This window comes from Heliconius melpomene, chromosome 7 (genome assembly GCF_056956725.1).
Source record: "Heliconius melpomene rosina isolate 202511_hmr_F chromosome 7, ASM5695672v1, whole genome shotgun sequence".
Classification (NCBI taxonomy): Eukaryota; Metazoa; Arthropoda; class Insecta; order Lepidoptera; family Nymphalidae; genus Heliconius; species Heliconius melpomene.
Genome location: NC_140395.1, coordinates 12,627,307 through 12,653,781, shown reverse-complemented (window position 1 = coordinate 12,653,781; position 26,475 = coordinate 12,627,307). Strand labels below are relative to the sequence as shown.

Sequence of the window (26,475 nt, the reverse complement as noted above, 5' to 3'; positions counted from 1 at the left end):
TTGAAGTTTGTTCCAGTTTCAAACTAAAACTACTGGAGGGATAGATACACCAGAAGAACATGTACGTACCAGCTAGTTTATAAATAAATTCATTCTCCCAGTGGAAATCGAACCCATAATGGTCGTATTTACAGTCAAATGCTGTCACTGTCGACGTCCTCTCTAAATATTATAATTTCATGTAAATCAATTTCCATATCGTAGAAAGGGAAACGAGATCTCAAATTTATTGTTTCGTAGAGGCACATGTCACCATGTTTAGATGTGATCGTGACGCACGCCGTGGGCGCGGCTATAGCCTACAAGAGCAGACTTTCGACAAATTGTGTTTTTTCTTAACTTTTCTGTTTGTTTGGCTGTAATGTTTTCAAAATTGAAAAGTTTTATTTTTGGAGAGAGACCATGTTCTCTATTTTCTTTAATAACAAACTTATTTTTTTTTATGAATGAGGCTTTATTTATAAAAATTGACTTCATTTAAGTGATTTAAGTGAAAATTAACTGCTAGGTTCCCTCTGCCTCCCATGTCTTGCATGTCATATATAAAATACAATGTCATTGTAGTATGTGGTACATTCGATAGTTGCAACTTCGATTCCCTATTATTTATTTTCCATGGCCTGGTAAACCAAGGAGCTAGTCTACGAGACTAAATACGTTACCTGACCTATCTTAATTTCTTAATAATAGACTCTCCTTGTCTACATCGTGATGAAATGTAGAAAATGCACGAAAAAAAAGTTGTACAAAAAAATCTACAAAACAAAAGTAATTTTGTATAGCTACTTCGCAATTCGCGTTAGAATTCGTTAGTTATAATAAATCTTCAAAGCGTTATGTCTATAGTCTGCGTCCGCAAGGTACAAGGCAACTATTTATACGCTAGCAACACCAAAATGTATAGATTTAAATTATTCTGTGGATAGGTCAGTTAGTGGTCTTTATGAGACAATAAAATGTATAATAAAATGGCGCGTCTAAAAAATCTTTTAAATAAAAGTCTGAGACTGTTGTTATTTTTAAAATATTCAGAAGTTGTATCTTCTAGTAGATATATGTATGTATGTATCAATATTTCTTATAGTATGGTATTTTCTTTTAGCGCTAATTTATATGCTGTATATAACAGAGTTCGGGCAGGGAACTTAGCTTTAAAAGCTTTCCGTTTCCCACTTTTTTTATCCAAAATTATTTTATTGCTACAAAGCGCAACTAAAAAAATCGCCTCGAAAAATGGCTGAATCGAATCCACAACTATCGCGTACACAGTCACATGCTGACCCACTGTGCCCACTACCTTAGAAAAAAATAGTGTTCTTTGATAAATATAAAAGTTACGTCATTCGTTACACTGTCTAAAAACATAGACCGACAAAAATTTTAAGTGTTGCGTTTTCTAGTCGACAGTTTTACGTGGTGTGGAAGATTTAATGCATTTTTAAATATTTTTTGGTTGTTTCTACTTCTTTTTCATACTTAAACATACGAAGATGTTTTCTAGTAATTGACAAGGAATATTTATAACAATTTGCTAGGTCAATTGTTATTTTCTGTTAAATATTTTAAAAATAAATAATTTCTGATTCATTTTTTTTTCAGCATAGGTAAGTGTTGAAAGTTAAATAATTATTAGTCGCGATGATACCTTTAAAAGAAAGTGGAACGAGCATTTCATTTCCAATGCATATTTTAAATATTTATATTATGTACATTTTCTTTTGAATTTTCCGTTCAAATATCACAACATTACGTGGTGGTTGGGAGACGTTGCACTTTTGGGTAGTACAGCGAGGTTTAAAGGCAGACGATGCGAGTAAACGCCGTACCATTTAAATCGTGCTATGTGTTATCTGTAGTGGCCTATTAAAAAAAATATCAATTGAGTTAACTCAGTACGTAATTTCTTCTATCTACATATATTAAACTCACGATAACCACTCCGGTAACAGCAGTTAAATAAAAAGAAAAAATACTTAAGATAAATTGGCTTCAAAAATAATAGGCCTACGTCTATTATCTAAATAAATAAAAAAAAGATAAAATTGTTTTAAACAATGTATTTTAGTGTGGTCATACGTCAAAAAACTATAAAGCTTAACAAGTGAATGTATGTAATTTATTATATTCGTTAATAGGAACATCACTATCAAAAGGTTTATATGAGCTTAATTGTATAATATTAATTTAACAATTATAACGGCGTCGTTAGGTGTATAAAGTTTTAGGAAACGGAAATCGTATAACCTTAGAGCTTTTAACGACGAATAATCAAGATAAGGTAACGTTGAACATGTTGTTTCAAATATTTTAAAGTATCTAAATTATCTTAATGTGAACGAATATAGCAGCAGTAGTAATAATAAAAATATTTTTTTTATTATAGCTTCACGCTGTATCCTGAAAATAGCGGGGTAGGCATAGATAACCTAGAAATCTATTATATATAATTAATGAATTCTGTTGCCATCAAGACTTCGACCGAACTATGGTGGCATTGCGTGATGAGTGGCGAAACTCAACGCCGCGCTTTGCGCCAACAGCAAAGCGGAAAAATGAAAATATTAAATATTTAATTCCTTCGAGTGGAAATCGAACTCATAAACGTCACGCCTACACTCACACGCTTGTGCGTTTTCAACTTGCGATGTATCCTGCACATACCAGGGTTGATAGAGGGAACCTGAGAACCTAGTGTTAAGACACTCCGTTTCTATTATGACACTTCCGCAGCCACAGCAAAAAATATATAATTCTTAACCAAAAATTTCCGTGATTTTGTGCATGATATAATTATTAGGTATATTAAGTTTACTTCCTCAAAAGTTCTTATGTTGAAACTATTTTGAAATCAACAGCTTCTTTTTATATATTTTCCTAATTATATTACATATTTTATATTCATAAAAACATGAAAAATTTGAAATAAATATGCGACATCGTGTAAAACTGACAGCCTATAAAAGATCAAACGTTTACAGTAGACGGTTACGTTTCGTATTTAGGATAATGATTCTAAATGAAAAATGTTTTAAATATAGAATAAAATAAAGGTATATATATATAATGTGGTATAGTAATAATTCATAAATATTATTACAGTTCTACTACGAGGCAAAACGCGGCGTTGAGTTCCCCTAGTCAACACGTAATGTCTCAAAAATGCGGCAAGTTTCAATCTTAACACTATGTTCCCTTTGCCTACCCTGCCATGTGCAGGATACAGCGTGAAAAAAAAAATTAAGCGCCAGATTAAAAAAAGAATATTACAATTAAAATTACATATGAAGTATTTATGTAATGTATGTGTCTGGTATGACTAATAATTGATGGCAGCGACTAGCGCCACGCTAAGTTATTCTGGTTCGCTGTTGCGTAGGGAAATTCCGTTTGGCCCATTCACAGATAAAGATTGTCGCCCACTGGTATACTTAGTACGGTTGACAAGTCGCGGCCGTTTAGATATGAAGCTTCCTTTGCGAATTTTCACTTGGAAAGTAAGGAAGGGAAGGAAAATAATCAAATGTAAAAAGAAATCTAAATCTAATCTTCGTAACAATCTACAGTCGACTTCGGCGAGGCCAAGACTCGCAGACTGTACTGTACATACTAATACGTATATATATTTGTATAGGTCACGTGTGTATAGCACGTGACAGTATCAGAATAGATAAATATGTAAAATTTGCAAACTGGTTGTAGGTTCGATACACACTAAGGGGAATATCCTAAAACATACAAAACTCTAATTATTTCCACTATTTTCATTTAGAAGCCAGTTGTGGCGCAGAGGCATAAGTGTGTGACTTTAAACGTGACTGGTTCAGGGTTCAATTCCCGCTCGCGTAATTAAATATTTATTTAAATTTACATTTTCATTTCTTCGCTCTGGTAGTGAAGGCAAAAGTGCTGCGTTAAGTTTCCGACGCAACGCCTCCAGAATTCGAGGGAAAATGGGAAACGGAGTGTCTTAACACTAGATTCCTTCTGCTTACCCTGATGTGTGCAGGATTAAAGGAGAAATTATTTCCATTTAATTACGCGAACAAAACCGTCATTCGAAGCTAGTATTAGTAAAACCTAATGACCAATAAAAAAAATAGCTCGATTTTATAATAAGCACGCGACATTTAATATGTATAGACGATACTATAGCCAGAATTGCGTTTCACAATAGATCAGTAAATAATTCGTGAGTTGACGCGCTAATATTAAACATATATAGGTAGTAGGTACGATAACATGTTGCTACGCGAAATCTGTTACTAGGCTTTTATAACGTTTATATTTTAATTTAATTCGCGTCTACACCTTTTCCTTCTAGAGACGAAGGTTAAAACGTTTAGTTTATATACAAATAAGCTTAGTTTTTGATGTTAGGCATATGTGGAATACGAACGAACAGTCTAAATTTTGAGTGATAATTTTGCTGTTTTATTTAATTAGCTTAGTTTTAAATTATGTCTCGTTCTGTTAGTTGAAGGCGAAGAGAAAAATTAAAAACAAGTCTTAAAATATCATTTAAGTTCTCAATTTTCTCTTATGTTTTCGGAACTCAACGCCGCTAGATCAGGAAAATGAAATTAATTAAAATAATAATTATTGTATAAAATAAATAATATAATATTCGAGCCTACCGCTTAGTGCTATAAGCCGTATCTCAATTTCTTCTTTCTTTATTTTCTAACAATTTGTATAAAATAAATAGAAAGTAGATTAATTGATTAATAATTCACAAAAATCGAAATCAATACTTCGAAATAGCTTCCAATGGTCACTAGTCAGTCACTCGGTAAGTATCTAAAGGAATGGCTGTGTTTGAAAATAAAATTGTGACTTGGAACTTTGCCGATGTTATATAACTTTAGTACATGTTTGAGCTAGGTCTAGGTTTTTATTAAGTCTAATAAATGTCTTTTCACGTTTTAAATTTTGTTGGTGACGAAAGATTCACATTGAATACGGGCTTAGGAATTTTTTATATAAAAATATTCTGAATGCTTGAGGCCGTCCTGGCGAGACGGATGTGGGTTCGATTGCCACTTAAGGGAATGTATTATTTTCATTTACTTGCTCTGCTAATAAGTCAAGACGGTGTTAAGTTCCACCAGTCAACACGGAACGTCTCAATAGATCTCAACTTATCATATGTTACTTAACATGCCCTCCATACTACAAAACGACATGAAGTTTAAAAAGAAAATAGATACAAAATATCAAAAACTAGTAAAAATATATATCTTTTATTACAATAATATATTTTTCAGGTCTTAATAAATCAAGGCACAATTTGTTAAATTAAGTGCAGCACTTTTTCATTTTCTTGAAGACGAATCTAAACTACACACAGCGTACACATGTTTGAAAAAAAAAAACAAGAAACTATATATTAAAAAATAATTCATCAAATAATACTATTATTTGATTGAATTACTAATCCTAACTACCTCCGTTCTTTTCCCGGAAAGTAGTATCTATATTTACAGTACAGTAGTTTATAGTACCAAATCTAAAATGAAAAGATATTTTCTAAGTAAGCGTGGGATTTGTCACACCAAAATATATTTTTCATTTTAAACCAGTAATTCCTAAAGTTGGTGCGTTCAACCAAGCAAAATTTTCAGGTTTATGATATTAAAGAATATAGTATAAATAGCATAGAAATGAATCGATTTCACAGTAAGCTAAAATATCCCATTCCATTCCATGATGCCAGTCGTGGTGCAGGAGCACGAAGTGTTACTCTAAATGCGATGTAAGTGTGATTGTAAAATTAGTTATGGGTTCGATCCCCACTCGAGGAAATGAAATATTTATTTAAATTTATATTTCCATTTCTCCGCTCTGGTGTCGAGGTAAAACGAGTGACGGAACTCAACACGCAATGTACCCAAAATTCGGAGTGTCTTAACACTAGGTTCCCTCTACCCTGCTGTGTGCGGGATACAGCGTGATTAAAATATTCCATAACTCTAAAATAAAATACAAAAAGTTAATATAAAGCTACAAGATATCACATAATAGTACAAAAATACCCGCAGACCCACTGACCCGCTCGCAGTATCGCGACTCCTAATTGCGGAAGACGCGACAATTTATTGACGACCACTCGCGCGATCGCGTTATATCGTGCGTCCATTTCTTTTGAGAGTTATTTCGGGATATTATGTTTTTTTTTTTTTCAAAATAAGTTTTAAGATAGTTGTTAAGCATTTTTTGTAACTTTTCTTATGTGGAAGTTAACCTTTGTTTTGATGCCATAGCGATCATATGAAAGTAATTCATTCTCCGAGATAGAATCGAATTCATCACCGCAGCGACTAGCAACACTAACAAATTAGTTAATAATTAAATAATCAAATAAATAAATTTGCTTTATAAATATAACATTTAAGGTATTGAATTAATTAATTATATAATGAATTAAGATTGCTTCATTGTTTCTCTGAATTGAGTTGAGAGGGAAATTTAATCTTTATTAGATTTAAGTAAATATTTAGGCATTCTTCGTAATTCTTTTCGTAATTCTCTTCGTTCCTTCATCTTCACATTGCAGGGTAGGGAGAGAGTATCTGGAAACCTAGTGTTACTCCGTTCTTCACTTTCCGCCGAGGCGTATTTAACAACTTTATTTTCTGCCGGAATTTAATTTAAATTTTTAACCGATTGTACGTATAGTACTACTATACCATACGCGATACAAATTAGCATAAGATTCGCGGCGCAACAGATAATAGCTCGACCTGTCGCGACAAAGGTACGCAACTCCTAATTATCAAAGACAGCGTTATTAACACCATATGTGATTATTTAGTAGGACATGTAATTTAACTTAACTTTAACCATGTTCCTAATAAATATTATATAAAATAAATGTATTTTTATAGTCGTATTTTTCAGATTTTGCCCATTTTGACGCAAAATAAGTTTAATATACATAATCAGCTGTGTACAATGTGTTCACCGTTCAATATTAATATTCATATATTTCAGTCAATTTTATAATAGTAATATGTATGTATAGACAAGCCATATCATCTACAATATTCAATACCAATCAATAGGCTATATATCAAAAATTCAATTAAAAGTGGTATAAGTTAAAGTGTACACACGCACGGTATAATTAACATGGGGTTGCGATACGTATTTACTTTGTGCATTACTTAACGAGAAGGGCTATTTGGCAATTTTGCTATCATACTATTCGATATTTCAAAAAGAGTTCATGTGTTTTAAAGTTTCATTTGCTATTAAAAAATATTAAAATGATTTTTGATTAAGAAATAGTTATTTTTAGCTTAATTATGATATTGTTATTTTATTATTATGTAATACTTAATATCGATATTATTGTTGGAGTAGAGTAGAGAGAAGAATAATATTTGCATACGTTTGCGATAAAAAAATATATCAACATATTATTATATTATTTTTTTTTTTACTTCCCACCCTTTACCAACGCATGGGCCCCTTATAATAGTGATAAATACGATATTAATGTCGGAAGAATGTTCAAGGTGAGCTTTCGTGTGTTTAGAACTCAGACAGAATATGTTACGGCTGAAACTGCGCATTTTATTATGCTAAAATTTATATAAAGATTTTATATAGGTACAAGAATTTTTCACTATAATTTATAAATATCTCGAAAAAGTAATTTAATATTTAATAAAAATAAGTACGAATTCATTGGTTTATAATATATAACTAACTAAGACTGCCAAAATTAGGATTTTTTAAAATTTGTTTTAAGTCGCTTGCTCATAACTCACAAAGGAGCAAGATATTGAAAATAATTAACATTATAATAATCCTCCCGAGTTCGATCGAACCTACAACCATTGCTTTTACAATAACGCCTCTAATCTTAATTTAGCCTAAATTCTTTTTTCTATCAAGTATATGAAATGAAGACCATTTCTTCACAACAATAGCATAACCCCGCCAGGAAGAGCAGATCCAATCCTCTATAACCCTCACGCTTTATACCTTAGACGAATTTGAACCCCTTATCAGACACATGCCAAATGCGTCACCAACAAAAGTATGGTCACACATAAACACGTCGTTTGTTATCGAACAAACGTTGATACAATTTCAATAAATTAAAAACTATTTGCGTCGAATTCGTTAATGTCTTCCTGGTGTGTGCCGGCGTGAGATTTTTACACGAAATATTGTATCATTATGATATATATTGCTCATAATGTTGTTTAAGTTGCTATAATATATAACGTTAAAAATATGAAAAAATAATTTGATTTTATTCAGATGATCCTAGGCTTTTTTAATATACTTACAAGTTTAATCATTAGTTCATCATTTTCAGTAAATTGTATTAAAACTAGAGATCCAAAAGCGGCTTCACTCGCATAAACTTATTTTTATATTATCGCCAAAGTATATTTTTAAAGTATATTTTATTTCAATAAAATGTACCTTATATCCTTTCTTATACAGCCAAGAATGTATGTACAAAGTTCCAGGCTAATCGTTTGAGTAGTTTCAGCGTTAAAACGTAACAAACTTCTATCAAAAACAACATTCTCACCATATTACCCATGTGATCTCTCTTAAGGAAGTCCACGGAGGGTCCTGGCTAATATAATTTATACCGCCATGAGTATTTCATTCATACCTTTGTATGATTCATACAATTTCGAGTCCTTATCTCAATTAGCGAATCAACGTATCCTTTGATGTAAGAGAATTTCCGCTTGATAGCCGCCGTGGCAACAACGTGGACCTCTCAACAAGGTTTTATCAATTTGGGACTTGTTTAGTTCACATGCCATGTGATATTTGTCATGAAAAACCAGCTTCATGCTGTATCTCACAAGCAGCAGGGTAGGCAGAGGAAACAGTGTGTTAAGACACTCCGCCTCCCACTTTCCACCAAATTCTGGATCCTGGACGCTTTGCATCGACACGAGAGCAAAAATATGTATTTCTTTGCTATTAAAACTGCTGCTATATGCAAGATATAGCGTGCTCAAGTTAAAAAAAACTCATAGGGGGTCTACCACCATTATTTCTAGCTATCAATAGGAAAAAAGCGAAAAACGAAAAATAAATACATCTCGAAATCATTCGTTTTAACGTAACTGACTACAAAGCGCTGTAATGTAAACTATTGCGGTTATTTTGTCTTCGGCTCCTTCAGTATGTTTGCTTTGCGAGTGTCTGAAGTAGTAAATCGGCCTACAGCTACGTTGATATGTACCCACCCATCTACAAGGTTTTTCTACGATTTTGCTTTATATGAAAATTTAGGGTTATCCTAACTTTAACTTTAAAGCCGTTATTGGGCGTTGTCGGGTTGTAGCGGGATACAGCAAGCAAAAAAAAAACCATTTAGCTAAAATTAAGGGAATTATATACCTAAATAACTTGTCAACATGAATATTGCATAATTATTCAGAAAAACAAATAACAATTTAGCTCTTGAACCGGCGACCACCTCAGTAATATAACAACACAAATATCCACCTACAAAAGTAATTCAGTTTATTTTTCACTATGAGAATCTTCAGAATGAAGTTCGTTAAGTTTCCGTTGGAAATATAAATTAAAATACTAGCGGTAACAAACTGCCGGTAGTCGCCAGTCGAGTGCTCGCCAGGGCGCTTGACTCGCTGGACCGAATGCTGAAATTACACATAAAATGTTTATTTTCGTGTATTAAGTACTGGAATTTTATATATCTTTTTTAGTTGTAATGTAATTATACAGAGTGTAACGCGATCGACGGATCAACGGTGGTCTATGAAATGAAAGTTAATATAAACCACCACCCAAGAGCATAAGTCAATTGACAGCGTGTACCAGGATAGCTTTATAATGTCAAAATATCTGTACTCTACAATCATTCAGTCAGCTCTATAACAGATAATAACAATTATTTACTGTATTATGATGCAAGTACATTTAAAGACAGATTGTCATTAAGCTTATGAAATTTTCAGAGATTATTTAACACAAATACAGCTTCACACTGTATTCCGCACAAAGCAGGGTAGGCAGAGGGAACCTAGTGTTAAGACACTCCTTTCCCCACTTTCTGCCGAATTCTGGAAGCATTGTGTGTTCAGGAACGGAACTCAACGCCGCGCTTTGCCTCCACACCAGAGCGAAGAAATGGAAATTTAAACGTAAATAAATATTTCTCTTCTGCCACTCTACACGCAATGTCTCTCGCAAATTGTAATAAAGGTGCAGAATGCCAACAACTATATGACGGACTCAATTAAGGTAAAAAAAAATAACCACAAGAATATTTGTACAGGTAGTACCTACGTATTGGAAATTGTTATATCTAATATTAAAATTAGTGAGTTTTACTCGTAACTTCTATTATCTAGAGAAGAAAAATCTTAGGTCGATGTATCGTCAAACAATATTCTCTTCTTACATCCACTCTCATCCTCATCCATTCTCTTTGCGAAGCTGAAACTATTAAAATTGTAATAAGTACGTATGTTTTGTTCTACCGGCGCCAAACAAATTATAGCTTATATTGGAACTACTAAGTGCGTCTTCCTTAGAAATCCTTCATTATAATTGCTTATTAACAATTGTTGTTTTTATTAGAACTGGGATTAAAAACCTATTCTATCGTCCGAAGCGTGCCGACGGCCGGTTGAAGCTAAATTGTATAGGTATATTTTGTGTTTCATACAAGTATTTTAGATTTGTAATTTATAACTTACGCCTACTTCAATTTTATTACACTACACTCTACATTTTGATTTGGAAAAATACTTTTACTATTAGTTTGCCTTATTAATAAAGATCACGTACACACAATTATCTAAATTTCTATCTAAAAAACTTTAGTTTCTATTGAATTTCATGCATCTACCACATTTCTTACTGCAAAAAGGAAAACTAAGTGATATTTGAAAATAAGCTACTAGAGTTGTGCTTTTCGACTTTCATAATAATACTACCATAACCATACAACTTTCACGAAACATATTGCAACTTGTCAGTAAATTTCGACATAACTACCTATTGTAGTCGCGAGTTGACTTTTTAAATATATTTAAGCAGAAATTGCCCTAGACAATGGTCTGCTATAATATATAATACACACGTTTCTTTACCATAACATACGAGGAATATATATAGATAGATATACATCTATATTAATAGGGATTTCTTTTCGAAGCTTCTTTGATTTTGAAATATCAATGTAATGCTGTTATTGTATGTTAATACGAACAAATTTCTAAAGAGAAATTAACAAACAGAATTGTATGACATATCACTCTACTCTACACTCTCTGCTTTGTCCCGTACATGGCACGGTAGGCTGACACAAGTGAGTGTTAGGTCTCTACGTTCACCGCTTTCTACCTGAAACAACACGTGTGTGTTGAGTAGTATAGCTATCCACCTGATTTTGTCTACTAAAGCATAGAAATGTAAATAATTCCTATTCAATAGAGAAATTTGAAATCTTCGGCTAAGAGTGTAGCATCTATGAAAAATCTTACAAAAATACAGGAAAATTTATTAGTTAAAATTAAATATATACTATTTTAATCCGTCACTGTATTAACAAGCATCAATGTGATATAGCAACGTACAAATAGACGAGCTCAACTTTTGGCAAACAATCTGGGTCAATTTTTCAGCATTCAACAAGGAAATTAATAAAAAACTAACAGTGGCCTCGAGTGTTGTTACGTAAAAAAATACTGAAGTCATCTATTATTATTTATTTTGGCTGTGGACTTATAAAATTGGACTTTTGTAGGCGAATTTGGGAGTTTAGGAGAGCACCAAGAGATTTTTCGAAATTCCTACGAGTATAACGAAACGAAACGATAATAAAGCTGCAAGCGACGACTAGTTAAGTAATAAAACATAAGAAAAACGAATATTGATATTCATATATAAAATATATGTACAAATACACACATAATATATAATACGGAACCAAAGCCATCCGCATCGCAACGGAATAAACACTAGTCATTATAGCAAATTTAAATTCGCAACACCTCGTCCTACTAGTTCAAGGGCAGACGGACTGAAAAAAACCGCTTTCCCCGATAATGTACTATACGTAGGCGAGCTACGTCATTGTTAAATATTGATATGAGAGAATTATATTCGCTTAGTTCTCCTATCCAGCCAAATATTTTTAAATAGAGGCGCTTGAAGGCTAATTTTTAACTTCCAGTTGTATCCCGCACACAGCGGGGTAGGCAGAGGGAAACTAATGTTAAGAAATCGTCCTCCATTTTCCGCTGAATTCTGGAGGCGTTGCGTGTTAACTGGCGGAATTCAAAGCGAAGAAGTGAGAATATTTAATATTTCATTGTTATTTCTAGATATATCCACCCATTTCAATTATTTGTCATAATGTAATTCTATATGAGACATAACGCCCCCTGAGTTTTACGTAGGTTTTTACACGTAATAAAATAACAATCGATAGATGTTATGACGGTAACTTAATATGTAATTGCAGTGATTACTCACTGTAATAATTTCTAAATAACTAATTTAATATTTCAACTCAAAAAAGTGTTATTGCCATACTAAGGAAAGAAAAAGCTATTGTATTTTGCGAACAATGTCCACCGACATACTTTTTATTTCTATAAAAATAATTGACTCCACCTATTGCTTTGAATCAGATATGTTACATTTTTATCAAGATGTGTAAAAAATTAATCAAGTAGACTAATAACTAAATATTATACAATTACACGAAGAATTACGCTGAGTTGCTGCCTTCCGCTATATCATTATACAAGTATAGCTGAGAATTGTATATAAAAGTAGATATATTTTGTTCAGTTTTTTAGCACACACACATACTTCTGTTCTCCACTTTCCGGCAAATTTTAGAGGTATTGCGTGTTGAGTGGCGGCACTCAACGCCGCGCTTTACATCTTTGCCTTAGCGAGGAAGTAGAATTATAAAATATTTGATTTCCTCGAGTGAGAAAAAGTCGCATCCTTGCTCCCCTGCGCCACGACTTGACTAGGTTTCTATATCTATATTATTACCAGGTTATATTATATTTACAAAGATATTAAATAATCATACAATATCTAGATAATGTAATAAATTATAACAATTGGCGGATATTACAAATAATATCTTGAATTATTTAAAACAAAGAAACAAAGAAGATTTTCGTTGCAAAATCAATCTGAATACACGGCGAGAAGAAACACGTCACGTTCGCAACCTAGAATCGAACCTAGACAAGTCTGAAATTACAATAGACCGAAGGCCTCGTTACGACATCCGGTCCTTTGATTTATATGACAATACCTAATACATAAACAAATTCACTACGCGTAAGGCGTTTAAATTTGCATATGTGAGACGTATTGCTGAATTTTGGAGTTTAGTTTGACTCCTGGCTTTGCTTTAAGCTATTTGAATATTTATTTTTATATCGATAATTCATGTTTTGTATAAGACAGACTTCGGAAGATTGTTTGTATGGAAAATATCTAATGTAGCAGTCATCATTTTAGTATAAAATAATAAGTACAAAATTAAAATAAGAAAAACTTGTGATTTCATCAACTAGAAAGGGGCTGATGATCTACAAATGCATATTCATGAACAAAGATCACTCTCGAATAAGTCACCTTTAGAAAAAGAAAATTAGATCGGTTCATCCGTTCGGGAGCTATGATGCTACAAACAGACATACAAAGACACTTCAACCTTTGTTTGTGTCCGTAGATAAAAAATATAATACAGACGTTTAAACAGTATATCTATACATTTATTTAATTAAATATATTCTAACTTGTAAAATTCACAATAAACAGACGACTAACTAACCTTCGAATTAACATACGGTCCAATAAAAATGGAGATCTTTGATAGCTTGAAAAAAAAAAAACCATAAAATATTCTAAAGTCGTTGCAAATTTTAAGGACAAGTCAACGTACCATTAAGGTCAAACTACGATATGGCGTGAATGGCAAACTATGTTAGATATCGCTATCTAAGCCACCGTAGCTGTTGCCATGGTAACGCTGTGAAAGGTCACTAAATTCCTGATTAGCTTCACGCTGTTTCCGGCAGATAGCGGAGTTATATTAGGTAGAAGGAGCCTAGTGTTAAGTTCCCCAGGCACCGCTCAATTTTCCAGACATTTCGTCGCCGCGTTTTGTCTTGTTACCAGAACGAGGAAATGAAAATAATTGTTTTTCCCGAGTGGAAATCATACCATCTCACTTTGTAAAGTTTAAATTCAGAAATTCAGGTTGTTTTGTTCTAGATGTTTTTACTTTTCAGAATTTTATACAAAATACACCAAAAATTATACATAAATATTTCTATTTTTTGATTGCATTGACACATAAAATTGATTTTACTCTGAATATTTGATAATAATTTCAGCTTCATACTTCCAAGTGATCTCGACATAAATGGTCTAGAGTAGACAGTCGGTCAACAAAGTGTTCATTTTTTCCTTTTCAGGTACGGATCCCTAAAAAGTACTTATTTTTATTTTATCTATAAAGAGCAGCTTTACGCTTTTTCCGCATGGCAGGGAAGGTAGAGGGAACATTACTGAAGTGTTAAGACACTCTGTTCCCTACTTACCGATATTGTACGTCGAGTGGCGCTTATCAGTCGTGCTATGTATACCAGAGCGGAGAATGAATGGTTGTGGCACCATCGTGTTCACAGTCAGACGCTGTCCCACGGCGCCATAACGACCTCAATATTTTTCTTTTAGCTTCAGGCTGTACCACGCATATAGCAGGGTAGGCAGAGGGAACCTAGTGTTAAAACACTCCGTTCCCCTCTTTCCGACAAAGTTTTTTGCCTTGATACCAGAGTGAAGAAATTTAAATATTAATAAATTATAATTCACTGCCCCGAGTGGAAACGCTCTCCCACTGTGCCATAACGACCTCCACAAAAACAAATAACCTAATTTAAAAAGACACCTTTATATGAAACCTCATACAGAACCTCCTTGAAATATTACAATACATATATTCACACGCAACGCCGCGGGCAGTTCCTAGTATAGACATGATTAAATACCCAGCGCGAATATGCGTACGCGATTATGATGTCACATCCGTTATTCGGTCGGTTCATTCATAAAACTTATATATTTGTGTTATTGAAATTTATAGCATATTATATTTTGTTAGGGCTGGTTTTTGTTTGTCCACAGTGTAAGATTATTAATTATTTTTTATGACCGTACAAACGATGTATATAAATTGTTATATTATACGGCTGTATGTACACAATACTTTAGTTATTTAACTGGTTTTGGTTATTTACAAAAAGAATGTTTTTTTTAATCTGTTGATCTAATAATAGTTCTTACAGGCAATTCGTCTTCATGCCCTTGTGGGAGCAGAAGGGAAATGGTTCTAGAGCAGTTCCTTCTCTGAGTGTCAAATCTACGTCTATAAATATGCCGTGTCTTTAGAGTTGGGCTTAGGCATTGAGAATGTGTCCCGGTTAGGACACTGGGTGCATTGAAGAAAAAAAAATCATGAGATGGTGCTTGAGGTCCCGCCGAGAATTCCGTGTCAATTTCAGGATTATAGGTCTACGAGTACAAATTACAAAAGTAGACAAACTAAAATTCTAATCCTAACAACTCAAGGAAGTTTATAAATATAAAACCTAAAACTGTCACTTTTGGCTATGTCATTGGATTTCCCTAAATGGTTTTTCGGAACACCCACATCTGTCTCTTTCTTACATATTATAAAAATTGTGCGGGTGACAAGAATAGGTATGTATAAAACGTTCATTTGGAATTTCGCCTCCTTGACCTTCTAACTTGGCTATGATAACCTACTGGGTAGGATTTTACTCATGATATGTATGATATATATATAATAAAAAAAAATTATATGTATATAAAAATATTGTACCCTTTTTTAGTTATACCTTATAAAGAGAAGTACTTTTGAGATTTTTTAAGAGAAGTACTTTTTTAAGATGCGCGGAAGTACTTTTTTCAAATATAAGAAATATTTAAAAAAAAAGAATAGATTATACGTTAAATTAATGAGGCCAATCCTATAGCGCAGGGGTACAAGGGTTCATTTCCCATTCGAAAAAATTAAATATTAAATATATAATTTTTTTCCCTCTGGTAACGAGACAAAGCGCGGAGTCGAGTTCTGCAACAGGCAATGCCTCTAGAATTTAAGGGGAAGTGAGGTACTGAGGTGCCTTAATGGTCTGCTTGTCCTGCTATGTTGGTATGTGATACATGGTGAATCTAAAAAAAGTTGTAGAGCTAGGGAGGTAATTCTTTACTTTACAGTTTTTAACCTTTTTGTATATAAAGGTCGAAGTCCACAGGTACTTCTAAAGTATGTTCACTATCAGTTAAGCGCTAATAGCAATTCAATGTAAAAGCGAAAACCATTTAAGCCATGTCTTCGTATAAAGTAAGCAAAAAGTAATATTATACTTGTAATGTAACAAGACAAAGAGTGTTGAGTTCCGCCACTCTTAAAGTGAAAAACTGAGTGAAACACTAGATTTCTTCTGCCTACCCTGTTTTATACAGGCTGCTACAGCATGAATTAAGAAAAATAGAGAATACGAAATTATTTTTACTTTTAATAAAACGTAAGTTTCCACTTCGTTTTTTGCTAGTTACTTCATCATTTTGCTCATATTTCATATATTTCAATGCCCGACATACCATTTGTTTAGATATTCAAATTTTTCATGTAAATCCAAGATGGCCTAGACGCCAGTAATCATAGACCTTCAACCAGGGGCCGCGGCTTCAAACAGGTTACTAATAGTTTACATACGGTAATGCTCATACTGCACTGCGGCTCAGTGGAAAATGTCTGACTATATACGCGATGGTTATGAGTTCTATCTTTATTTAAAGGTAGAGCATAAAAAAATGGTTAATGGTAGGTTCGGCATCTAAATTTTAGTTTAGGTTCTTTCTTCGTAGTTCGTTTATGCTATACATCTAGTCAGCGGACATACAATCTGAAGAAGAAGATTGTTTCATTTCAAATTGGCAGACTCCATTGGCGAAACTCAACGTCGCGCCTACCAGAGCGGAAAAACTTAAATAATTTAAATGAATTCCAAATGGAGATTAAACCCAAACCCATCACGTTTACATTCACACACCACGCCTTCGACTATCAATAAAATAAAAATTGAAAATCCTTAACCCAAATTAACAGACTATCTATTAATAAATTTCAACACCGAGAAGTTTGCAAGGAACACATTATACTACTATTTATTGTTCAAATGTATTCAACACTGACCTCAATTAAAATTAGATATTCATTAGTTGCTATGGGAACTGAGGCTTAACATTTCTTTTTTACAACGAAAATAAGGTCCAATTTGTCATTGTCGTTTTGTTGAAAAAAAAAAAACAATTTAAACGAAAATTTATGTTAGGTCAGGTGTTTTATATAGGCATACTTTAACGGAGTAAGTAAATAACGGCGCTACACATCATTTTAATATCTAATGAAAGATATTATTATTTCGTAAGTAAATAGCAACTATTGTGTTAGTTGGGTCAATAAACTTATATTTCCACGTGTATTTTCTATTGTCCACTGTTGATGTCCAAGCCTGGATCAGCTCTGTCTAGGTCAAATGACGGACTAGTGTGGTCTGCGATCCCAGAATACTGCCCAAGCTCAAGGGTACCCCCCGATCGGTTCTTTTACATGGCAGCGAATGCTGGCCAGCACTATCTCGGCACACTCGGCAACATTCATTCGAAGTAGTCTTGGAGTTCATGACGTAGGGTACAACGTTGCGTCTGTTCCTTGAATTAGACCCCCCGGACGCCTAAGAGAGTAATAGCTGGATGTTATGATGCAGGACATGAGAGCGAATGGACTAACCACTGCAGATGCTGAACACCGTGCAAAGGGAAGTTCCAACTCAATCTTAGTTAGAAGGCAGACCCTTGCTGGGTGGCTTGGAAATCAGACATACAACTAGAGCGTTGAAACTTAGACGCTCTTCCACTGTAATGGGTCTTTGTTTTTAAATAGATATAATTATAAAGATTTCCTAGTTGGGAATCTATTTCGTTAATATGCATATTTTTATAGTATAACGTTTTCATTCCCAATTCTGGGTAGGCATAAAATAATCCAGTTATATAGTAAGTTTTTTCTTATTTTTAGCCGAATTTGTATTTACCCAATTTTTTCTTTCCCATAATCAAATAAAATAACTTATAATACAAATGCAGTGCCTAAGGATGTGGATTACATCGAAAGGATTGGTGGGATGTAATAGAGCCTAATTGGAACGGCCTATCCAATACAAAAAGAAAGTTACAATTAGAACAAATAATTTCTGAGATTAGTGCGCTCGAGTCAACAAACTTTTCAGCCTTATTATATTAGTAAAGATGTTCATGTTCTAGAAAAAAGTATGTATTATTCCATATGCCTAAAATAAGTATTTTAGGCATACGGAATAAGCATATTTACTCAACATTTCATACATTATGAAAATCTGTGTAAATACGGGTAATACAAATAAAATTTGTAAAAAGACATTGACTCCATTTTTAAAACTAACGTACTAATATTAGGTATTTTATTATGAAACCGGAAACCATGCAAAAAAAAATATCGTACTATAATAAAAAAAATCTAAATTATATAACTTATTAATTTTCGCCTAAACTTCGTTTGCGTTTATATAAATTACTTTATAAACGTAAATTGAGAATTTCCGTTTTTTAATAGTCTCGAAGAAATTTTCTATCATATACATATAATTCCTACATGCCAAATTTCAGCGTTCTACGCCGTGTAGTTCCAACTGTGCGTTGTTTGTTAGTCACTTACTAACTGAAGAGTTTTATATATTACATAGTTAACACGAAATAAATAAAATAGAAAGTCTACCTCTTCTTCTGCCTGACATTAGTCCTGGCCTTTTTTACCTTTGGCAACAAAAGCCATCTATAATTAATTTATTATTTAATATGTAAGTAAAATTTTAAATATAAGTTAAATTTTAAACCTATAAAAATATAATTTTAATCTCCCACATGCCACAGTATCGCTTTGTTCAGTGGATGCTTAGCCTTACTGTTGCTAGGCGCGACTAATCCCACGGAATTCGCGACGTCGCCGCTATACTATTAGGTCAGTCGTGATGTTTATATATTTTTTTATATTACCGTTAATACTTTTGCATATTATAGCAGGGTGATGTCAAATAGTGTTGAGACACTCCATTCTCCACTTCTCGTCCATGCCCAATTAAGTTTTAGAAAGCTTAGTTTCATCCGCTACTTTTATCATCATGAAAATTATAACTGGAGACGTGTGACTTTGAACGTCATATGTTATGGGTTCGATTCCCACTCGTGGTTTCCCATTTCTTCGCTGTGGTGTAGATGCAAAGCACATGCAAATCCCCTACGTGATGTTATTTAGATTAGGTGATGATACAATAATATAGCACGATAAAGCTAGTTTTAGGAACGTAAAATCGAGGTCCTGACATGCCCTATTACTGAATCTTAAAATTTGGAATCATTGATTCTCTCTGGTGAACCTGATGATTTTACTTAAACGTTGCTGGCTAAAAGTACATTAATGTTTCAAAATAATATTTCTTCAGTTTTAATAAAAAAATATTTCAATTTATATTTTCATTATCGCTCTGGTGACAAAACAAATCGCGGCGATGAGTTCCGCCACTCAAACATGCAATGCCCTCAAAATTCGATGAAAAGTGGGGAATGGAGTGTTTTAACATTAGGTTCCCTCTGGCTACCCTGCTGTGTGCAGGTATACCGTGAAGCTGATTTGATTTTGATTTCTTCATTTCCAGCCGTGGCAACTAATAATAAACAATAAATCAAATTCTTGTCCTAGCCCCGTCATGGATGGAGTAATATTAATAATTTAAATTCTAAATGGGGTTATTTCGTAAATTTGTCAGTATTAAACGTAAATGTTGTAGCTATTATAATAAATATGTCGAAAAACAAACATATAATGTTATGTTTAAAAAGACATTAACAGGTTCTAAAAATACTTGCATACATATTACGTACAAATATATTATATTAATTTGTTTATATATGAGTAAAATCCTTTCGTTGCTCAATGTCTGACATGCAACGCAACTACGAAAGTAATAGATATATAAAGTTAAAATTTCCAGAGATATGAAAAAAAAATATATAAAAATAAGACAATTTTCTCCTATTTTTTCCTATTTTTTAATCAATTGTCGAGATATTGCAGGTTAAATAGCGGAACTCAACGTCGCGCTTTGTCTTGTTACCTCTAAAAGAGAAACAGTATTATATCCCTTAAACCATACTTTAATAATTAATATGTATGGTATAAATTCTCATTGTTTGTTTGTAAATCGTGAACGTGGACAATTAACGACGTGTGCTCTCACGCTGCGACGGCTTTGTAGCGATAGGATGATCATTTAATTATTGTTTATTAATATATTTATTATTAATTATAATATAATTAACTTTTTTTAATGGTGTTATTTTGTTTAATATTCCTAGATCATTGCACCAAATACATACACAAGAACCTAAGCTTTATATATTACTAGTGGACCCGGACGCGGCTACGCCTGCTTCAACTATAAGAATATTTATTAAATATATTCATGAAATTATTTTCAATTTTCAATAGAATAAATATAAATTTAATTTTTAAGAAAATATAAATTTAAATAATCAAAAAGAATAATAAATAGATACACATTATTAGAAAAAAACATCTGAGTTATTGAAATGAACCAACAAAAGGATTAAAAGTAACTAAAGGATAGGTATTTTTAATATTAGAAAAAGTACCTAAAGTTTTCCGTACGTGCGTACATAGATATCGACTCTACGAAATAACTAAACATTTCTCTCTATTAAGTAGGATAATTTTAGCGGGCAATATCAAATAAAATAAGAAGAGAACCAAAGTGTAGCTTAAATTAATTATAATCAGCAAATAATTACATAAACATTTACAATAGTTCGAATTCGAAAATGTATGAAAATTTATAAAACCATCTGCCCGTTCGCGTCGGTCATACTCATACTATGCCGCCCGAAGGCTAGGTCATTGCGAATCAGTGACATCTCCTTAATTATTTATTAGAATGCTATACAGTAAACTATAATTTCAATCTAGATAAAATGTTAATAGTGACTATTATATTTATTTTCATAAGGATGAATATCAAAATGTCGCGGTAACGGTTGCGTAGCGACGCGACGGTTGTTATTAACATGGCAGAATAAATTGCATGTCAAATTAGAATGTACTTTAAAATATATTAGTATATATGTGTAATGTAATGTTATATAGCCTATAGCACTTCTGAAGAATGCAGCTTTCATACAAAACAAAAACAATGAAAATCGGACCAGTAGATCCAGAGATCTTAGCGTTCAAACAAACAAACAAACAAACTCTTCCGCTTTATTATATTAGTATAGATTGTAATAACTTAGTAAGTAAAAGGTAGGGGGAGACATTGGTTATCCTTCAAGAATACAGTATCGACAATACTAGAGGAAGGTCACCAACAGCAGGAGGACACCGGAAAAGCCATCCATGAAAAGGATGAGAACCCTAGATGAGGCGATACCGTAAAAAGAGACGGCAACGATTGGTGCTCCGTTCTCCTTGACTATCCCGCTAAGGGATAAAACGTAAAAAAATATAGATATATATGATACTGCCTACACTACTTAATCATAACTGAAGGACCAAGCAGTCAGTACATCACGGCTTTTGCCTTTTGAGTTAATTATTATAACATTCATATTCTATTCGTATGATAAAGATAATAGTATTTTGTCACATTAATATTCAAACGGCCTTACAAGTTGCCATCATTGAAATTTTACTCGTCTCCCATACATTTTAATAACCTTGGTCAACGTCGACGACGCGTAAATGTTAGGACATTATGACATTTGTGGACATCAATATTTAATTATGAGGCCAGTCGTCACGTGGGGGCACAAAGTGTGAGTGTAAACGCGACTTGTTACGAAACGGGTTCGATCCCCACTCGAGGAAATTAATATTGTTGGTTGTCTATAAAAGATACAATATTTAATATATTTATTTTGATAAATCTTAAAAAAATGTAATTATGAACGACATTACATTAGAAACATCAAAAATAAGAGTATTTTTACTATATAAGGGAACCTTCCTCATGAATTACTATCTATTATATAAACCTCATCAAAATCCATAGCGTAGGTTTAAAGATGTAAGCATATATAGGGACATTGGGACAGCGGAAAACGTCTTTCTTTTATAGATACTATGTAAAGATACCCACATATCTTTCATTTGGATAATTGAAAATCGTCCAAATACCATAAAAATATACATATAAATACATATATTTTAACTTTCGGAACGGTATGTTCCGAATGAGCGCAAAATTTAGAATGGCGTCTCTTGCGAATTAACCGCGACTTTCAATAAAATCTACAATCATATAGTTTATAACAATTAAAATAGCATTATATTACAATATGAAAATAATATTTTTGCTTGTAAATTCAATACATAAGTAAAAAAACATGTATTATCATATAAGGGTGATAAGATAACCCTTCTGTAGATACGAGACGGTTATTTCGCAGCTTCTTACATCGGCGCCGTGGCTTAGTTGGTTAAAGCGCCTGTCTAGTAAACAGGAGATCGCGAGTTCGAATCTCGCCGGGGCCTATTTCTTTCACATTTTGTATTCTTTTAGTATTTTTTGTTTTTAATATTTGTTATTTTAATATTTTTTTTATTTTCTATTCATTTATTTACATTTTGTTAATTTAAATAAGCTTTGTTATTCGGTAATTATATTTTTATCAAATGACTGGAAAGAGTTTTAAGTGCTGTTTTTTTTACTATCCATATTTCGTACTTCGTTTAGCAGCTAAACTTTAAGCTTGACGCTGTATCTCGTACATAGCAGAGAGTGTTAACACTTTCGTTCTCCACTATCCGCCGAATGCTCATACTTCGCCAGTAGAGTTGCGGATCTCAACGCCGCACTTGGCCTCGTTACCAGAGCGACGAAGTAAAAAATATAAATATATTTACAATCAAACGGCCCTGCGCCACGACTGGCCCCAACAATTTTTTCAATGTTCTATAAAGTTATTGTTATGAACAAAACAAAGTTTTTGCATACAAAAAACTATTTATTTATTAAGCATTATATTTAGACGAATATAAATCAAAGTGAGTCATATTCGACTCTACCTTCCCCATTGTGTTTCGTATACTTCGTGAATTCTAGTAGCCCCTTCATTTTGAATGGCAAAGTTTATTCATGCGGTCCTATTTTTAGGTGTAAGTCATCGCCCGCGATTTTGCTTGCGTGGATTTTAAGATTTAAAACGGAAAATCCTGATCTTTTCGTCCCTGTAGGAATTTCGAGTTACTATTGTTTTATAGAATTTACTATAGGATTAACAGTCGGTGTGGGCAACTTTACAGAGCTCCTTGAGAAGATTTAATAGCGCGGCGTTGAGTTCTGCTCTCTCCGTTCTGCTCTCTCCACTCGTTCCTTCTGGCTACCCTACTATGTGCGGGATACCGCGTAAAGCTAAACAAATATAAAAAAATGTACATGTATTTCCAGCTTAATTGTATATATTTAATGTAATGTAATAATATATTTCTATAATTATTATAAGTACAATAGTTATATAATTATTCATATATTCATTTTAAATTATCATACATATGTACCTTATATAATTAAAACATATAATATGTAGATTTATATAGTATCCTAAATATTAATAGTATTTTTATATGCATATATTACTTTATTTCGTCGGTTTAGTCAATTAAGCTAAATTGCACCGATTAATAACTTTATTGCTAAAATTACTTTACTTACAAGGCTTGTTTTTATTTTTGTGCTTTATCCTATTCCAAATAAACTAGACAAAGAGAACCTGGATGTCAATCGTCAGGATGTCAATCGTCTTCCGTTCCCCACGCAAGGACCTATTAGCGATGCACGATTTTAAGTGGGGAAACTCAACGCCGCGCCTTGTCGTCTCATCAAAATATCTAGTGGTTATGTTAGTTTTGATTTTGAACTAGGCTTTTAAAAATTCAATGTACTTAATAAAGTACAAGTACAATCACCGAATAGAGTTCAGTAGTTTTTGCATATTTGTGAACAAACAGACAAATATTCTACTAAGTGTAGCTTTCTGCCACTGAGCTGAGCCTTTTACACTTTATATTAACTGATTCATTTTTTTGTATATAAACTCATAACGTACACTACGTATGTATGTTTTTATGTAAATTTGAAGATATAAGTATACATAAATTGAAATTGTTTTTAATTAGTATTAATTGCTATAAATACTAAAATTGTAATTAATATTTAATTTATTAATTTAATATTAAACAATTATAATTATTTTATTTCATGTCGGCATAAGTGTAGTATGAATTTAAATTGTTAATTAAATGATTATTAACATATTGTAATAAGAAAACCTAGTAAATTATATGTTTTTGTTAAATTATATCAATTTTGTGTATTTTATTATATTATTATGAGTTATTACAATTTTTACATGATTTATTTTAAACAAAATGTGCATAACATTGCAGTGCAGGGGGAAGTGCGCTGAACCTCCAAATTTCGGCGGAAAGTGGAGAGCGTCTTAATGGGAACGGAGTGTCTTAACAGGAGATTTAAAAATTCCCTTTGCCTATCCTGCATTATGCGGGATACAGCTACGGTTTTTGATTGGATTCCTACTCGTAAAAATTAAGTATTATTTATTAATATGTTCGTTCAATTAAAAACGGGGCCTTCCGCTACTCATCAAGTAAAACTTAAATTTAATAAATAATAGTTAAATTCAGTTTTCTACCTAGAAAGCAGGTGAACCACAATTTATTATAAAATAAAATACAATTTAGAGCACAAGAGGTACCTATGCAAGTTTACTAGTACTTTAGATATGTATCGGTACAATCGTAAATACCTAGTTTGTTTTATCTATAGCCGCGGCTACATTAAATTTAATGTTTCTAATCACATCATCTCTGCTATTATAGCTACAACTACTATTGTGCTATGCCCTTAAGAAAGGTCCTGAGGCTATCGTTGCGGAGTGGCTCAGTGTCTGATTGTAAATGCAACGGGTATGTATTCGATTCTCGCTCGATCTCTAATTATTGTCTTGATATTAAGTTATTTAATCCACCATGCTTATATATATAAAAGTAGATCCAGGCTAGTCGTGGCGCGGTAGGAGAGAAAGAGAGCTAACACTCAGTTCTTTACGTATCGATCAAATTTAGTTATTTTGTGTCGACTTTGATGAAATACATATCTATCGTGCTTAAATAATAAAAAAAAAAAGCTTTATAAAAAACGATAACCAACGAACTTACCAATTTTTTATCTGTTTCCAAAAAAAAATTAAAGCCCAATTTTAATAACCGTTTGATAAACATATTATCATTGTATAAAATCTAAATAGATTGTAAAGTTCAAGCCGACTGACTCCTCCACCTGTAACTGCTAGCTACTATCATAGTACCACAATGTCAGTCGACCAAAAAATTGTCTTATTAAACACGCTTTGTGAGCTTTCGTCGGTTTAGTTCTACGTTAACATAAATTAATATGATATTTCGTTTTAATATTTATTTCTTTGGCGGATATGAGTTTTATCCCTAAGAATATTCAAAGTTACCCTGAGAACTTTTTTAATTAGGTGCCTACCCTCTTACCTACCTACTATTATCTATCCTACCTTATTATTTTTGTACAGGTATGCTATGGTCTAGTTAGCTGGTAATAATGATACTTGAAATATTTCTTATGTAGTTTCAATCAGCTTTTAAAATATTCTATGTAGTCAGTCACGCTGCATTCTGGATATAGCTGGTAGGAATAGGGAACCTAGTGGTAACGGCATCCTTAATTATTGCCCAGATTTGGAGACATTACTTGTTGAATGGTGGAACTTAACTCCCTCGAGTAGGAATTGAACCCGCCACCATCATATTTACCGACCCGGCCCGACCCAAACTAACCGAATCGATGTAACAATACCATAATTTTTTTTGCAAACCCTACCCCAAGCATAAAGTTTAAATACAAAAATCATAAAATATTAGTAAAATTACCTAAGCTGAAACATACTTCCACTATTTTAAAACAATATTAATAGCACTTTTTTAGTGCGCCGTTTATCATAACTGCATTGCATATGGATGCACTCATTTAAATTGTTAATTATTTCAAAACATGGGCTTTGCTCTAACATTTCCTTTTCTAATAAAAATCAATTAAACAAACACTTTAATTGGGGTGTAGTCGGTTCATATTTACATAATATGTGTTTTAGACTTTTTTGATTGAAGGTTGAATATTAGATAATAATAACACTGCTTGTTCTCAACAGTAAAGTGCACGCATCGTTTGATTT

The 26,475-nt window shown here is 32.8% G+C and overlaps 1 protein-coding gene and 1 non-coding gene across 2 annotated transcripts in view; one reads left to right on the top strand and one right to left on the bottom strand.

Annotated features, from left to right (window-relative positions):
- LOC146537894 (tRNA dimethylallyltransferase) overlaps positions 1-26,475 on the bottom strand; it is a 184,356-nt gene that overhangs the window by 58,594 nt on the left and 99,287 nt on the right. The window lies entirely within an intron of this gene.
- TRNAT-AGU (transfer RNA threonine (anticodon AGU)) lies at positions 22,653-22,726 on the top strand. The gene has a single exon. It is a non-coding gene; the product is annotated as a tRNA-Thr (tRNA).